The sequence below is a fragment of the Gymnodraco acuticeps genome, unplaced genomic scaffold, assembly GCF_902827175.1.
Source record: "Gymnodraco acuticeps unplaced genomic scaffold, fGymAcu1.1, whole genome shotgun sequence".
Taxonomy (NCBI): Eukaryota; Metazoa; Chordata; class Actinopteri; order Perciformes; family Bathydraconidae; genus Gymnodraco; species Gymnodraco acuticeps.
The window spans coordinates 911,173-925,406 of NW_022991201.1; the positions used below are offsets into that span (position 1 = coordinate 911,173).

At 45.7% G+C, this 14,234-nt stretch overlaps 1 protein-coding gene across 1 annotated transcript in view; it reads right to left on the reverse strand.

Moving 5' to 3' along the window:
- LOC117561282 (zeta-sarcoglycan) overlaps nucleotides 1-14,234 on the reverse strand; it is a 488,658-nt gene that overhangs the window by 176,278 nt on the left and 298,146 nt on the right. The gene's annotated exons all lie outside the window — the stretch shown is intronic.

Genomic DNA, 14,234 nt, shown 5'->3' on the forward strand with positions numbered 1-14,234 from the left:
TGTAATGGTGTCTTCACAGGTCTCACTAAAAAAATCTATTAGAAAGCTGCAGCTGATTCAGAACGCCGCTGCTCGAGTCCTCACTAACACTAAGAAAGTGGATCACATCACTCCTGTTCTGAAGTCTTTACACTGGCTTCCTGTCTGTCAAATAATTTACTTCAAAAATACTGCTGCTGGTTTATAAAGTGATTAATGGTTTAGGGCCAACATACATTTCTGACCTCCTACTAAATTATGAACCATCCAGAACTCTCAGGTCTTCAGGGACTGGTCAGCTTTCTGTCCCCAGAGTCAGAACTAAACATGGTAAAGCAGCGTTCAGTTATTATGCTCCAAATATCTGGAACAAACTCCCAGAAACCTGCAGGTCCGCTGCAACTCTGACTACTTTTAAATCCAGGCTGAAGACTTTTCTTTTTGCCACTGTTTTTAATTGAACTATTCATATCTTAGACTGCACTCTAACGTTTATTCATACCTGTGTTATTTTATATGAGCTTGTTGTATGTTTATTACTTTTTATTAATGTGTAATGACTGTTTTTAAGCACATTTAATTGCCTTGTGTTTAAATGTACTAAATACACTTTCCTTGCTTGATCAGACCTGGCAGACATTCACACAATCCCAAAATGTATCACGTTCTCAGTTAAATAATTTAACATTTCAAAGTCAGAGAGTAGCGTATAATTCACTGCAATCTTAGAATACATTAAATGGGATGCAATTGACTAATGTTCAATCATGTTGTTTAAGTATGACCTGCATTTATATACCACTGGAACTACCTGTATAGTGAAAGGCCCTTTACTGTGGAATACCATTACAGTCATCTTTAAGGTGATGGATTGTAACATGGGAACAAGGATATTGATCCAAATGTGTGTGACAACAACAATATGAAGGTATATTTGATCAAGCCTAGATCACTGATAAGAGACACATAAATGATTTCCATTAGATAAGTATTTATTTACTCACTGTAACAAAATATAACAAATTTAATCATTAGATCTGTATTCATTTGTGAGTTTATCTTTGTCAAGTGTAAAACAAGAGATATGTTGTACATATTGTTAAATTATTTGAGAATAGTTTGTGATTGTGGTTCGTGTGTGAAATTGACTTGACTTTAATCTTGACAATGACATGTTATCTTCACAATATTACATATATTTCAAACTGAACCAACACAGTAACCCGAATACAGTTGAATTGTTATGTACTCCTGATTTGTGAGGCTGTTCACAGGAATTGGACTTATGCATTCAATGTGAAGCAAATATGCACCATCTGGGAAAAGCTAGCAATACAGTAGGTGCAAATAATGAAATAGCAACAGCTGAAGTAGTGAAAACCTGATTTATGCTGCAACTGAAAAAACAGGAGTTGCTGCAACCACTGTATTTCTCATCTGTACAAGCCGTCCTGATGTTGCTCTGGGTTATTATGCCATGCATTCACAACACTTTTGATACAAACACTCATTCATTATTTTCTATTGCTATGTACTTCAAAGTCAAAAAGAAATATCAAATGTAAACATAGACTCAAGTTGAGTTTCTCACTTATCTATTCCACCCATAACCTCGTCTAAACACGTGTCTGTTGATCCTCCTTTTATCTCCTCTTACAACCCTCCTTCTCCTTTTCCCTAATTACTTTTCTCTCCTCATTGGCCTTCAAAGCACCTCTCGTCTAACTGCGTTCCATCTATTCGTGTCATTCTTCACTATTCATCATCTTTCTACATTCTTATCTTTATTTCCCTAATTTTTTTTTATCTTCAGTGATCTTCTCTCACTCATGGTTTGTTTTTATACCATCTTCCTGTTCTCTTTTTATCAGTATGCTGTCCCATCCTCAGTACCGTGCTTATGTAAATATAAGCACATCTTTCACCAGAGCTCTCAGGTACTCCTGATGTTATCCCTCATACATTTTCTCTGACAAAAAACATATACTAGTATGCATTATGTATATTATATAAAATACACTTTTTTTAAAACTAGTTACCATATCTGTCATAACTAACATGGCATTTTCCAATAAAATCACAGATTTAAATCTAAGAATATTTTTTGTCTAGTTCACAATAGCAGTACGGCATGTTTTTACTTTAAACACAGTCGGTAATTCTTTGTGCACTTAAATTCAATAAAATGACTTGCAGTGCAAAGCACACACATCAGTGCAAATCATGTTATATCTCTCACAGGCTCCGTCCTCTACTGGACTCTATGGGTACTACCTTATCATGCAAGCATTCACCTACTGAGACTTCTATAGACGTAGCCAGCCCCGGGACGGGCCTACCTGAATGCGCGCACATCTCACCGTATAAAAGGAGGCCTCGCCTCATGACTGTCATCCCTTTCTCTTCAGCGAGCGGAAGTGATACACTGAGCATGGACGCGAATAAGATAAAGAGAAGAAAAGCATGGACTCACCACTCCTTGAGCACCGGACCTGCCCGACATGCCCTGGCCTGATCGCGGGGGCTGATCCGCACCGCCTGTGCTTCCAGTGCCTGGTGCCGGACCATGCCGAAGACGGCCTAGGCCAGTCGCCGGCCTGTAACGCCTGCCGGAGGATCCCTCGGCATCATAGCGATAATTTCCGGGTGAAGTTCGGCCCGCAGGAGGAGGTAGAGGATCAGGACCTTGAGGTGGTGGGGATGGATGAACAGGATGACGAGGTGCCAATTAAGTTCACCCTCCCGAGGGGCCGGGTGGCCACGTTCGCGGAGGAGGAAGGCGACGAGGACGCCTCGTTGTCTGGCACCTTCGGGTCCGGCGGCCAGGAGGGTCCAGCACACAGGTCTGTGTGTCTGGACTTCCCGGCCGTGATGACCCTGGCGGCGGAGCGTGTGGGCTTACCGCTCCCCCCACCGCTGCCACCGAGGCCTGTAAGCCGCCTTCGGCAGGGGTTTTACGGGCCCTTCGTTTCGCCCCCGTTGCCAGATATCTGGCATTGTGTGGAGACGGCCATTAAAGACGAAGGCCCCAATCGCAGCCATGACGGGTATCATCAGGGTACAGGGCCGCTCGGACACGGCGTGTTCCGGTGTGCCCCCCCTCGTTGAGAGCCTGGCGGCCCATCTGCTTCCGCAGGCAGCTGGTTGGGCGGAGGGAAATAAACCTCTGCCCCCGCTGCCACGGGACAGAGACACCTTGGTGTATTTGGACAAAAATATTCAGGCTCGTAGAACAGATGGCAGCTGCGGCCAATAATCTCGGCGTGCTGGGTGTCTCCCTGATTTCCCCTCAGGCAGACGCCCCCGCCCTCCCACCTCAGGACGGGAGCGATTATCCGGACCGCTGCATCGGTCAGATGAATAATCTGATCCATGGAGTGGCCGCAGCGGGGGCGGGTGATGTCCTTGGCCACAGTGGCGTCGCGTCACGTGTGGCTAGGACTCACCGCCCTATCCAGGAAAGACCGAGAGGATCTCCTTGGAGCCCCCGTGTCCATGGAGGGGCTCTTCGGATCAATATCCTCGGTCACCCAGCACTTCAGCCGCCTAGAGGAGGAGAGGGTGCAGCTTAGCCGCATGCTACCGCTGGCTATTCCTCAGGCGCTGCAGCACGTTCCTCCACGGGATTCCCTGCAGGTGAGGGAGCGCAGTGCGACGGTGAGACGAAGGGAGAGGCGCCCTCCACCTCTTCGGCCCACCCTGTGAGTACCCTGTACTCACAGGGACGGACTGCCCGACCTCGGCAGGCTCCGCAGCAGCAGAGAGCGGCCGGGTGGAGTGCTCCGTCTTCGCGGAGCTGAATTGGCGGGGCTAGAAAGCATCTCGGTGGGGGGAGAACATCTCTCCACCCGGGACGCGAGGGCGAATCCCGCCTCCTCCCTGTATTTTATTTATTTATACTTATATTTATTTTTTATATTTATTTATTTATTTATATTTATTTATATATTATTTATTTTTTATTTTATTCTACACTCACACCGCACCGTACCAATTCCCCACTCGCTGCCCCAGTTGTAGCTCCTGTAAAGGAATTCTGAATATAAAATTCTGCATGTTAACTATAAAACAGTTAATGGGACTAGTGCAACCAGGCGATTGGTTCACCACCATCGACCTGAAAGACGCGGAAATTGCTCCAGAGCACAGAGAGTATCTGCATTTTGCCTTCTAGGGGATAGCCTACGAGTACAACAGATTACCGTTCGGCTACTCCCTATCCCCACGCACGTTCAGCAAATGTATGGCCACTGCGCTCCAGCCGCTGCGCGTCCATGGCATGAGAGTTTTATTTTACCTGGACAACCTCATAGTCATGGCCAGGTCCAGGGAACAGGCAATGTTTTGCACAGCCTAATTGATCCTACACCAAACCAAATTGGGCTTTGCGATCAATTAGAAAAAGAGCACCCCCATACCTCACCACCCTGTCAGAGAGCAGACGTGCGTCCCTGCTTCGGGCGGTTAGCAGGCTGCAACAGGGGACAGCTTTAACTATCATGCAGACTCTGGGTCTCATGGCGGCTGCTCACGTTGTGGTCCCGCTCGGGTTACTGCATATGTGCCGCCTGCAGAGGTGGTTCTCCAGCCTGCGTTTAGATCCCAAGAGGCACAAACGACGTCTGGTGACCACCCCCCCCCCCTCAGTGGGGGGCAACCTCCGATTCTGGGGGTGCCCGGATCACCTCTGGAGGGGGTATACACTGGGACAGGTGACCTCCTACATCACAGTGTTCACGGACGCATCCAGAACAGGATGGGGAGGGACCTGCCTGAAGAGGGCTATAGGTGGGCGCTGGTCTCTAACAGAAACACGGCAATGCAACCTCCTAGAGCTACGGGCAGTACTGTTGGTCCTCCAGCATTTCAAGCCCCTAATTCAGGGGAGACATGTACTGGTCAGGAGCGACAACAGTACCACAGTGGCATACATCAACACGCAGGGCGGAGTCCGCTCCGCCGCCTCGTTGACCACAGCGGATAAACTGTGGTTATGGGCTTCAGAGGTGGTGTTATCTCTGAGAGCCCTCCATATCCCGGGACTGGAGAACAGGGGGGCCAACCTCATGTCCAGGGGCGGCCCCCTGCCAGGCGAGTGGGTGCTTCACCCGGAGGTGGTGAAGCAGGTCTGGGCCCAGAGAGCAGTGGTGGACCTGTTCGCCAGCCGGCATAACAGCCACTGTGCCCTGTGGTTCTCCATGGCTCTCAGCGACGACCCGCCCTTGGGGGTGGACGCGTTCGCACACAAGCCATTGCCAAGAAAGCTGCTCTACGTCTCTCCACCGCTGCGTCTCATTCTCCCTCTCCTGGGGAGAGTGAGGCGAGAACGTATGTCAGTCATCCTAGTGGCTCCGGATCGCGTTGGGGCTCCGTGGTACTCAGAGATGACATAGATGAAGGTGGGCCAGCCCTGGGCGGTTCCCCAGTTCTGGGGGATGATGTCTCAAGAGGCAGGTGCAATCGGGGCGTTACCCACTCTGGGCCAACCTCTCCAGGCTTTGCTCCTGAGAGGGACAGGCTGAGACAGGGTGGATTGTCTGACAGTGTTATTCAGTCTATCCAGGCAGCTAGAGCGGGATCCACCAGCCAAAGTGGCTGGGATTTCAGCGATGGTGGGCTGTGGGTCAGTGGGTATCTGACCCCCTCCCCGGCGTAATGCGCTTATGTTTTTTCCGGGCCCCCTGGAGGCCCCGGGAGACGTTGTGCGCACTGGGCCCTTACGGGGCTGGAGGGCTCTCCCCTCCTGCCCCTAGGCAGGCGAGGAGAGCCCTCCACACTATAGTCCACGCAAACTCTGCACGGGGTCAGTGTCTGAGTGTGGGGGACATGGGGTACTTGCGCTCTCCCTGCTCCTTAGGGATTCGGGAGAGGTGGTGCATAGTGAGCCCATACAGGGCTGGGGACTCTCTCCGTCTGCCTATGGGCGGATGGGGTGAGCCCTCAGCACTGTTTTCCGAGCACACTTTTCGCGAGGTAAACGCGTCAGAGTGCAGCGGCTGCTAACCAGAAAGCCGGTCAGGGGCAGTGGGGTGGAACGGTGTTGTTGGACGACAGCACGTGTATACATTGGGGCTCCGCCCACTGTACCCATAGAGTCCAGTAGAGGGCGGAGCCTGTGAGATATATAACGAGGGGTTAAGTATAGTAACCCTTGTTATATTAGCACAGGCGGAGTCCTCTACTCGGGGCACTGTCTGTCCTATTCCGCTCGCTGAAGAGAGGTGTAGGATGACAGTCAGGAGGCGAGGCCTCCTTTTATACGGTGAGATGCGCGCGCATTCAGGTAGGCCCGCCCCGGGGCCGGCTATGTCTATAGAAGTCTCAGTAGGTGAATGATTGCATGATAAGGTGGTACCCATAGAGTCCAGTAGAGGGCTCCGCATGTACTTATATAACAAGGGTTACAATACGTAACCCCTCGTTTCAGGATCCTCTATGCACACAAACTGGTAAAGGAAGCCCTACCTTTAAGAAATGTGTCCTAACAGCATACGCCAAAAGAGAGAAGGACTATCAGAAAAAGTATTTCACCAAATATTGAGAACATAACCTTTATGAGCAACTGATATCACAGATATCTTCAAATATTATTTAATTTATTTTCAATTAACAGTAATGCAAAACAACTCTACAGTGATATGGAGTATTTTATCTTAACCACATTTCCTGTCTATCAATTGTCCTTTATCTTCCCACTCTATCACACCATTAATCTCTTGCTGCGCAGTTGACATTCTACTACACACGCAAAAACATACATACAACACATGTGAACACACACACACACACACACACACACACACACACACACACACACACACACACACACACACACACACACACACACACACACACACACACACACACACACACACACACAATTTCAAAAGGATTGTCCTACATAGAGTGACATAGTGTCGGTGTTGCCTCAGCTGATGGAATCGATGATGATTCTGTGTGATGAATGGAGACATGGAAGAGTGCTGCATCATATGCAAGTCTATAATATGTCACATACATGGCGGACTCTCTCCGTCTGCCTATGGGCGGAATAACCTCTTGGTTTTATAAACCGTTTTGTAATTACTTCTTCATCCATTTTTGGATCTCTGCTGGGTTTTCTTTTAAAACCCTAAACCCCCCCTTGGGGTTGGTCCCTCCCCTCTCCCTCTGCGGATCTAAGGTCCGGTAGAGGGGGATGGGGCACAGAGTCGCTTATCCAGGCGGGGGAGTGCATCTGACGAAGAGATAGGTTGTTGTGCTCTCTATCTCTGTTTCTTATCCTACATTTTCACCCTGGACTAGAGGGAAAGCGTTCTTGGACGCCTTTTCAGCTCTGTTTCTTACTATATTCTTCCTACCCCTCTTATCTTTTCTTTCTTACAGTGCAGACGCTTTTCTGCTTGCTCCTGCCTCTGCTTACGTTTTATGCTGATTTTCCTATTCTTATTCTCTGAAAACTTCGAGCAGCGGCTCCTGGACATTAACTTATCACTGGGACAGTTCATCTTCGTAAATAGACGGAGGGTTTCAGCCATATTTCAACATTTTTACGACGACCTCAGTCTTACAGTAGCGTGGCCTAGCAACAGCTAAAGCCTGGTAGGCTACTGCATGCCATTTAGCTTAAGCTAGTTGGTAGCAAAATGCCTCCGTTCTCTACAGATGACTTCCACAAACTTATACAGAAGATAGCTGTGTTGGAAATGAAAATGCAACGGTTGGAAGTTAACGTGGAAGTGAATGGACTATGTCATGGGAATGACACCACTTTACCAATGTTGCAAAACAATGGAGAAGGGTATGCTAACTCACAGCTAGTTAGCAGCTACAAGGATTCCAAGGAACAGGAGGGCTGTGTACCGGGTAATAAATCTACAAGTGGTAGTCCTCCCTGGAACTCTCTGGGTGCAAAGCCTAAGAGTAAATCATTTCCATGGGATTTGGGAGGACGGATAACAGGCAGAGCCAAGCGCTCTCAAATCTGTGATGCGACCGGCTGGCCTGCATTGTTATCACCCAGGAAGAGCGCCTCTTCAACCCCTATTCATACTAGGAAACAGCAGTGGACAGCTGCTAAAGGGAGAACTACAAAAAATCCTCCTAAACCACAAAGTGTGCCAATCCAGAACAGATACGCTCCATTGACCGAGAACCGGAGATCTGATGAACTGGATAACCTGTCCTCTTCACACAGCAGGGTAAGGACCAATAGCTACTCCAAAAGTAAAAGGCTAGAGGGAAAGCTAACGACTGGGCCTGAAACTCTGATTGTGGGTGACTCTGCTGTAAGAGATGTAAAAGGTCTGTGTAATAAGAACAACACCAAAGTACTCTGTTTTCCCAAGGATGTGGTCTCTGACTTGGCTGAGAAGATCCTGCATATTGGGGCTGAACATCCGACTGTGAAGAATGTGGTACTACACATTGGAACAAATGATGTTGTGAAACAACAGTCAGAAGTGCTGAAAGAAGACTTTAAATGTCTGTTGGAAACTGCCAGCTCTCTAAATGCAGAGGTGTTCATCAGTGGCCCTCTGCCGCCAGTCAGAAGAGGAGTGGAGAGATTCAGCAGATTGTTTGCACTGAACACCTGGCTTTCAACTGTCTGTACTGACCATTCTGTTCATTTTATTGACAATTTTAACTTTTTCTGGGACCGCAGACATCTTTTCAAGGCAAATGGAGTTTACCTGAACAAGTCAGGAGTGAAATTGTTTATCTCTAACATATTCAACTGCCTGCGTTATCAATCCGTTCCCTCTGCCAAGGACAAGCGGCAAGAGGAATCAAAACAGGAGAAATACACAACACATCGCGCAGAAAACCCTGAAGAATTATCACTGCACCCGCCTGAGGAATGTTCTGATTATGGGAGACACATGGAGGAGTCTCCACTGCCCGTCACCCCCCCCCCCCTGTCAACGCCTTTGAGGATACTCCGTTCACCCTTTCACCCTCGCCCACCCTCCTGGGGATCGTTGAACACATGAAGGAGATACAGAGGGTTGGCACCGATTCCTTCCTGGAGTTCAAAGACCAAACTAAGTCGATTCGCAGGGCTGGCACCATGTCCTTTACCCCCGCTCCTCAGCGACGCCCACCAAAATCGCCGCGGAGACGCGCGCCGTCTCCCCGTCTTCATCGCCGTGCTTGCGTCAACCACCTCCCCCCCCTGGCAGCATGTCCTCTACCCCCGCACCATCTCCCACGTCTCCATCACCGTGCCTGCGTCGGCTGCCCCCCCTCCCTTCGAGAGGGCATCTGCAGTCTCCGAAGCCTGATAAGGATATGTGTGTACTAAACGCTGCAAACTGATATTTGCTGGGTCCAGGCTCAAGGGCGTATGGCACTCTCAACTCTTTCCAGGACATGCCGGGGCCCTGCCTGCCTATAGCTTTGCCGATATCTGTGTTGATAGGTAATAGATTAAGAGCGGTGAATCATCTTAGATACAGGAAGCGCTCAAACGTTTGTGTGAGTTTATCTAATTTAGCAGTGATTCCATGTCAGCCACAGCTTGTTACAAAAAACATGACTGATAGTGTGTTTAACAAACTTAAACTAGCTTTATTAAATGTCAGGTCTATGGCAGGAAAAACATTTTTAATCAATGATTTTATCACTGAGCACAATCTCGATTTTATGTTTTTAACAGAAACTTGGATTGAACAAAATAACAGTGCAGCTGTTCTTATCGAATCAACCCCTCCCAACTTTAGTTTTATGAGTCAGGAAAGAATGCATAAGAAAGGGGGTGGAGTTGCTATTCTGTTCAATGATTCCATTCAATGCAGGAAGACATCGTATGGAAACTTTGATTATTTTGAATATGTGGCCCTTCAGCTGAAATGCTCCTCTCGAGCTCTGTTCCTAAATATCTATAGACCACCCAAATACTGTGCAAGCTTTTTTGATGACTTTACTGAACTGCTGTCTATAGTGTGTATTGACTTTGACCGTCTAGTGATTGTTGGTGATTTTAACATCCATGTTGATAACCCCCAGGACAGAGGGGCAAAATAACTGTTTTGTGTTCTTGATAGCTATGGACTGACTCAGCATGTGACGGAGCCCACGCACAATAAGGGGCACACTCTGTACTTAATTATCTCAAAGGGTCTGAATATCTCTAAGGTTGTGGTGACTGATGTTGCACTCTCTGACCATTCCTGTGTTTTCTTTGAGAGCTCTATTTTTGTTCACAAAAATGTTCAAAAAGAGGTAACCACAAAGCGATATTTAACTGAGAATACTAGGGAAATGTTTACTCAGAATTTTTCTTCCACACTTGCCCCTGCTAACATCTCAGTAAATGAGCTAGTAGATCATTTTAATTCAAAAATTAAAAATGTTATAGATGCCATTGCTCCAACTAAGGTAAAGGAAGTGTCTGACAAGAAAATATCTCCATGGAGAAAGGCCATGAGCGTGAAAACAGAAAAAAGAGAATGTCGAAAAGCTGAATGCAGGTGGCGAAAAACAAATCTCCAGGTTCACTTTGAAATCTATAAAGAGAGACTTGGCCTTTATAATTTGGAATTGAAAAACGCACAACAATCGTTCTTCTCTGACATCATTACCAAAAACAAAAACAACGCACGTGCCTTGTTTGCTACCGTCGACAGACTAACTAACCCCCCAGTGTCAGTAGCCTCTGAATTTCTATCCACCAGGGCATGCAATGATTTTGCCTCCTTTTTCATTGACAAAATTCAGAAAATCAGACAAGCAGTCAGTGCCTCTGCATCAGGAACAGCAAATGTGTTGTCTCTGTGTCCACTTAACATCAAATCAAACACCATGACACAATTCCATCAGATTAATGATAAAAACCTAGAGGACATTATACAACTTCTGAAATCCTCCTCTTGCTGCCTTGATATTATTCCAACAGGATTTTTTAAAGATGTTTTGCCTTGCATGGCCTCAGATCTACTTCATATAGTAAACAAATCTCTTCACTCAGGTATTTTTCCACAGGCCCTGAAAACTGCAGTCATTAAACCGCTCTTAAAAAATAATAATCTAGATGCTTCAGTAATGAACAATTACAGGCCCATATCAAACCTCCCATTTCTAGGTAAAATCATTGAAAAAGTTGTTTTTCAACAGTTGGGTAATTTATTGCATTTAAATAACTGTTTCGATGTGTTCCAGTCAGGCTTCCATCCAAACCACAGCACTGAGACTGCTCTTGTAAAGGTCTTTAATGACATCCACTTAAACACAGACAGTGGCAGAACTTCAGTGTTAGTATTATTAGATCTCAGTGCTGCGTTTGACACTGTTGACCACAGCATATTACTAGACCGACTGGAAAACTGGGTGGGACTTTCGGAAACAGTTCTAAATTGGTTTGAATCCTAATTAAAGGACAGAAACAACTTTGTTTCTATAGGTAAATACACATCTGAGTTGACAAATATGACATGTGGGGTTCCTCAAGGCTCCATCTTGGGGCCTCTTCTCTTTAACATCTACATGCTACCACTGGCTCAGATAATGAAAAACAACAAAATAAGTTACCATAGCTATGCAGATGACACACAAATGTACGTAACAATTTCACCAGGAGACTATGCTCCAATTCAAACACTGAGTAAGTGCATTGAACAAATCAATGACTGGATTTGTCAGAACTTTCTCCAATTAAACAAAGATAAAACTGAGGTAATGGTTTTTGGAGCCAAGGCAGAACGTATAAAAGTTAGCGCTGAGCTTCAGTCTGCAATGTTCAAAACAACAGATAAAGCCAGAAATCTAGGTGTAGTCATGGACTCTGACCTGAGTTTCAACAGTCACATTAAAACAGTTACTAAATCAGCCTACTATCACCTAAAGAATATATCTAGGATTAAAAGACTAATGTCACAGCAGGATTTGGAAAAACTTGTCCATGCTTTTATCTTCAGTAGACTCGACTACTGCAATGGTGTCTTCACGGGTCTCACTAAAAAATCTATTAGGAAGCTGCAGCTGATTCAGAACGCCGCTGCTCGAGTCCTCACTAACACTAAGAAAGTGGATCACATCACTCCTGTTCTGAAGTCTTTACACTGGCTTCCTGTGTGTCAAAGAATAGATTTCAAAATACTGCTGCTGGTTTATAAAGCACTGAATGGTTTAGGCCCAGGATAAATTTCCGACCTCCTGCTAAATTATGAACCATCCAGATCTCTCAGGTCTTCAGGGACTGGTCAGCTTACTGTCCCCAGAGTCAGAACTAAACATGGTAAAGCAGCGTTCAGTTATTATGCTCCAAATATCTGGAACAAACTCCCAGAAACCTGCAGGTCCGCTGCAACTCTGACTACTTTTAAATCCAGGCTGAAGACTTTTCTTTTTGCCGCTGCTTTTAATTGAACTATTCATATCTTAGACTGCACTGTAACTTTTATCCATGTACTTTTTCTTTTAATGTTTAATTGAACTATTCATATCTTAGACTGCACTGAAACTTTTATCCATGTATTTTTTCTTTTAATGTTTATTTTATTAGCTTTTCTTTTTAATGACTGATTTTAAATGCCTTTTTCTTAATGTCTTTCATTTTTTGTAAAGCACTTTGAATTGCCTTGTGTTGAAAAGTGCTATATAAATAAACTTGCCTTGCCTTACCCCGTTTACCTTGAACTATTCTAGGAGAGTGTGTTGACGTTGACTCGTTGGGCCTTTCCTCCTGTACTTGTTTGTTCCCCAGTTCTTTCCTTTAACTGAATCTAGGAGAGGGCATTTAGGCCTCTCTACTTCCTTCTTTTGATTAGTTTAGTTTTTCACCCCCTTTCCCTTGAACTAATTTATACAGGAGAGTGCGTATACTTTGACTTTCTGTCTCTTTGGAGAGTGCTAGTACGTTGGATATGTTGGGCCTTTTCACTGTTGTCCCTCTTCACTAGTATCCCATGTCCCCTCTTTATAATTTGGGTCTTCATAATTTCCACACAAGGGGAAGCATGATGGTGCCTTTTCATTTCAATTTCTGGCTTTGTGTTTCTTCACCTCTTACTCGTTTAATATTTAGGAGAGTGCATTTACGTAGTCACGTTGTGCCTCTCTTCCTCTGTTTCTGGCTGTTCTTTTCATACCCTTGTTTCTCTGAGAAGAGAATAAATACTATTCTAAAAAGGAGCTGACACATGGTGTCTCTTCACTTGTACACTTGAGGGGTCAGAGTTCATATGGTGAGGGATCCCATGAGCGGTATGCGCCGGCCTGTGCCTTTACCTTGGACTTCTAATAAAACTGCTCGGGTTTTGATAGATTGAGTGGGGAAGTTCATGAGATCTTTCTAGAGGGTTATCAAGAATAACTTTTATCCAATGACCTTTTCCCTCTCTGTCTGTGTCTGTGTATTCTCTTGTTCAGAATAACCCAGCCAAATCTTTTTTTTCTTGTTTTGTATCTATATCTACGCCGGGATCCGGAGTCGAGGCTGATCCTCTTGCTGTAGTCCTGTGTTTTGGATCCTCTATCCTGAGTTCTGGATTAAGTCGTGGACTTCGGGTCGTGGCTGAACCTGTCTCTGCGGTCCTCCCTTGGGTCTCGCCATGCTGCTTCCCTGATGGCTTCCACAGGATTGTAGCTGACATCCTCGTGGATTCATCTTCTTATTACAGACACATGCATTTCCTAACATTCGGTCTATATGCTGTAAAATGTATTATCTCTTCGATTTACACACGGCATATATTGCACGTCTGTCCGTCCTGGGAGAGGGATTCCTCCTCTGTTGCTCTCCCTGAGGTTTCTCCCATTTTTCCCCCTTAAACTGTGGGTTTTCTCTGGAAGTTTTTCCTTGTACGATGTGAGGGTCTAAGGACAGAGGGTGTCGTTTTTCTCATACTGATATTCTGAACAATCTGTGCTGTTGTATTTGCTGTAAAGTGTCTCTACTGTAGGCTAATTGTATTATATGTACAGCACTTTGGCTCGACCATAAATCGTTTATAAATGTGCTATATAAATAAAACTTGATTTGATTTGATTTGATACATGACGAATAGAGTTTGAGGACAACATCTGATTTATGCTCATTTGAGGCATTGGAACATAGGGATGTATGCACAAATGTACACACACACACACACACACACACACACACACACACACACACACACACACACACACACACACACACACACACACACACACACACACACACACACACACACACACACACACACACACACATTAACAGAGGACTCATGTAATATTCAGTAAAAGAAATACTGAAAACTGGAGTTATCGCCTTA